A 4,147-nucleotide genomic window follows, 5' to 3' on the forward strand; every position below is an offset into this window, starting at 1 on the left:
TTGTTCGGGGTGCAGAAACTGTGACAGGAAACCGGGTCACATGACCTGCCCCAAAAAAAACACAGCTCTGTGCTCGGGGTGGTTGCAGAAGACTGAGACGGAGAAGACCTGAGAATAAGGAAGGAAACCGAAGAGGATTAGCATGCAAATGAAGAACGTGGCCGAAGTGTTGTTTATGTACACGTGCACGCCTGTCGTACGCATGTTTTTATTTGCATCCAAAAGCGCAGTTGGTCTTAATTTTTTTCTACTTCTGCCCCTGCTGAGACCCTCTACATCTGCCCCTGCGAGAGAGCAGCGAGACCTTCGATACCAAGGACCGCCATGGCCGAGGATGCCAGAGAGCCCAACAGGAACTCTTCCAGTCTCATTGTATCTGCCATCAGATACAGGAGGCACCTCCACCTGACAATTAACCGACCGGTCCAATACAGGTTCCTTCCAAGCATGCTGTAATGCTATTTGTAGGACCTCAGCACCCGAGCAATTTTTACATTGTTGCACACACATGTCAAGATCAAATTTTTTTGGGATAGAAACCAAACAATTCTGAAAGCAGAGGCCTCGTATAAAACAAGCTGAATTTTTTTTAATGTTGCACGATATTTGTGCAAATGTTTATCAAATCAAGATTAAAAAAAATAATAATAATTAGTGCAAACAAACACAATATAATGTCCAATGTTTTGGTAAAAATTACAAAATTGGGGTCACGTCGATTAAATAGATACCAAACGTGTCAAAATTGTGCGCGCCCGTGCAACGGTGAAAAACTTTGGTACTCAAGCTTGTCCATAGCCAACGCTTTAAAAAGGCTTTACTGCTCATTATTGTAGATTTACCGGCCAATGGTGACCCTGGAATTATTGTTCTCACTCAGACGTTGGCGGTGATACCCATCATCCCGGGCCGAAGTGTTGTTTATGTACACGTGCACGCCTTTCGTGCGCATGTTTTTATTTGCATCCAAAAGCGGAGTTGGTTTTCATTTTTTTTCTACTTCTGCCCCTGCTGAGACCCTCCATATCCGCCCTGCTGAGACCCTCCACATCTGCCCCTGCTGAGACCCTCCACATCTGCCCCTGCTGAAACCCTCCATATCCGCCCTGCTGAGACTCTCCACATCCGCCACTGTTGAGATCCTATGCATCTGCCCCTGCTGAGACCCTCCACATCTGCCCTTGCTGATACCCTCCATATGCGCACTGCTGAGACCCTCCATATCCGCCCTGCTGAGACCCTCCACATCCGCCACTGTTGAGATCCTCTGCATCTGCCCCTGCTGAGACCCTCTACATCTGCCACTGTTAAGATCCTCTGCATCTGCCCCTGCTGAGACCCTCCACATTTGCCCCTGCTGATACCCTCCATATCCGTCCTGCTGAGACCCTCCACATCCACCACTGTTGAGAGCCTCTGCATCTGCCCCTGCGGAGACCCTCCACATCTGCCCCTGCAGAGACCCTCCACATCTGCCCCTGCGGAGACCCTCCACATCTGCCCCTGCTGACACCCTCCACATCCACCCCTGCTGAGACCCTCCACATCCACCCCTGCTGACACCCTCCATATCCGTCCTGCTGAGACCCTCCACATCCGCCACTGTTGAGATCCTCTGCATCTGCCCCTGCTGAGACCCTCCACATCTGCCCCTGCTGACACCCTCCTCATCTGCCCCTGCTGATACTCTCCATATCCGCCCTGCTGACACCCTCCATATCCGTCCTGCTGAGACCCTCCACATCCGCCACTGTTGAGACCCTCCATATCCACCCTGCTGAGACCCTCCATATCCGCCCTGCTGACACCCTCCACATCTGCCCCTGCTGATACCCTCCATATCCGCCCTGCTGAGACCCTCCACAGTTGAAATCATGTGCATCTGCCCCTGCTGAGACCCTCCACATCCGTCACTGCTGAGAGTTAGCCCCCCTACATCTGCCCTTCTTTTTGTATTTACTTTATTATTTTTTGTACTTTTTTAACACTTTTTACATTTTTCTTCCACTAAACTGTATTGCTATCACACAGGGACTAACAACCCCCTATGTGATAGCATTTGGTGGTGACAGTTTCTCTTTATGGAGACATCAGGGGTCTATTAGACCCCTGATGTCTCTCCTACTATCACGTACCTGACTCAAGACTGAGCTGAGAAGGGGGCTGCCCGTGCACCTCTCGTCCCACACCTCTGGAAGTAGTGACAGGGGATGTAAGGACAGAGCGGAGCACAGGTGCCGATACTGGTGTCTGGCCGGTTCTTGAGGAGGCGCTTGAGTGCGTTGGACCAGCTGGTGAGCCGGCAGGACCGGGATGACACCGGGACCTCTTGAAACCGTAGCAGGCAACGGGTGTGAGGCTGACGGAGCACTGGCAGGATGTCGTTGCCCAGGGTGCTCCACCAAGCGATCCACCAAGTGGCAGACCGGGAGGGAAGTCAGGTTCAAGCCGATGTCATACACAGGGAGCCGAATCTTGAGGTGCCGAATCACAGATCAGGAGCAGGGTCAGGAAATGTAAGCCAGGAGATCAGAGAGCAGAGGTACCGAATCAGGAGGAGGAGGCGGAGTCAATTGGTCACAAGTCGGGCTCATACACAGGATGTCAGGATAATGTACAGGACACACAGGGACAAGCTGAAGACCACTCAGCAACCTGGTCATGGCTTCATGTCTGGTTATATATGATAGTGTGCAGGCTAATGAGCGTGCACGTGCATAAACCTTCCCATGCGCGGGCGTTCACATGCTAAATCGCGTTTTCCAGGAACTTTCAGTAATGGATTGCATGCGTGTGTGGGCAGGAGTCAATCTGCAGGTAAGTCTGCTACACCTGCCCTCCAATACAGATGATCAGGTACAGGAATGTGATCCCCTGTGTAACCTGCACTTCCCCTGGCAGCTCTGAAGCAGGAAGCGCGGAGAGCTCATCGCTCCCGGCTTCATTCAGCACAGAGCAGATTGGGGAACGGACGTTCATTGGTCTGCTCCTGCTCTCCATCCTGACATTGTTTGCCATGGTCCCGCCCCCCCAAGAAGAGCAGAGTCCCCCGAAAAGCACTTCAAGTCCAGGGTGTCATATTCAGGAGTAGGCAACCTCGGCACTCCAGCTGTGCTGAAACAACAAATCCCATCATGCATCTGTCTCTGGGAGGCCTGCCTGTGGCTGTTAGTCTTGCAATGCCTCATGGGACTTGTAGTTCCACAACAGCTGGAGTGCCGAGGTTGCCTATCCCTGGGTTAAAGTGTATCTAATGGTGATTAATGGTGATGCCTGTGTTCCCTTTGGGGAGATTCCCCCTATCTGTCCTATTGACCATTGTCACTGGAATGGAAAGTGAGGGACGATCCAAAATGTCGAGTTGTCACCAGGACAGGAATTGAGCCTGAACTTTTATACATAGCAGCAATAGAGCTGAGAGCCGCTCCTAAAGACGCCTCCACTAGACCACTTCCCTCTTGGTGACCACTAAAGTCGATGGAAACTCAAGCAACAAAATCTCTTATAACGCTGAACGTGTTGATGATGTTTCTAAAGTAATTTTCAATCTGTATTAAAATAGTCCCTGGTGATCCCGCCACGATGGTCCAAGTTCCGGCACTTCCTGTTTTAGGGTGACAACACTCTGTCCAGGTGTCTCAATTGTGCTTCTGTGTTGTCACCTTGTCACACGGGCTTCTGTTGGAGACTACAAGTGGCTATTTCAACACACATGACACAGACATGGTCCACTGTTGTCACCATCTGGAAATGACCATACCTCCTAACTTTCTGGGATCGGAAAGGGGGACACCCTTGAGCCCAAAGCATGTTGGCAAAGGACACAATGTTGGCATGTTGCATGTTGGCAAAGGACACAATGTTGGCATGTTGCATGTTGGCAAAGGACACAATGTTGGCATGTTGCATGTTGGCAAAGGACACAATGTCTGAGGACATCTAGTGGCAGGAAATTTGCACTGCAGGGGTGCAGGTCCAGGATGACCTGGGATCAGAGGAAGTGCGTTGAATGATGCAAAGTCACTAGGCTGCAAAAAAAAAAAAGGGCCCCTTGAGGCTCCTGACACAAATCCCCGTGGACATGGAAGTAATTATTCTCTGTATATCTGTGGCTGTAGTTTGCGTATCCTCAGCAAGCTCCGGGATC

Source organism: Nanorana parkeri, unplaced genomic scaffold (genome assembly GCF_000935625.1).
Source record: "Nanorana parkeri isolate BGI_ZX_2015 unplaced genomic scaffold, ASM93562v1 scaffold708, whole genome shotgun sequence".
In the NCBI taxonomy this organism is placed as follows: Eukaryota; Metazoa; Chordata; class Amphibia; order Anura; family Dicroglossidae; genus Nanorana; species Nanorana parkeri.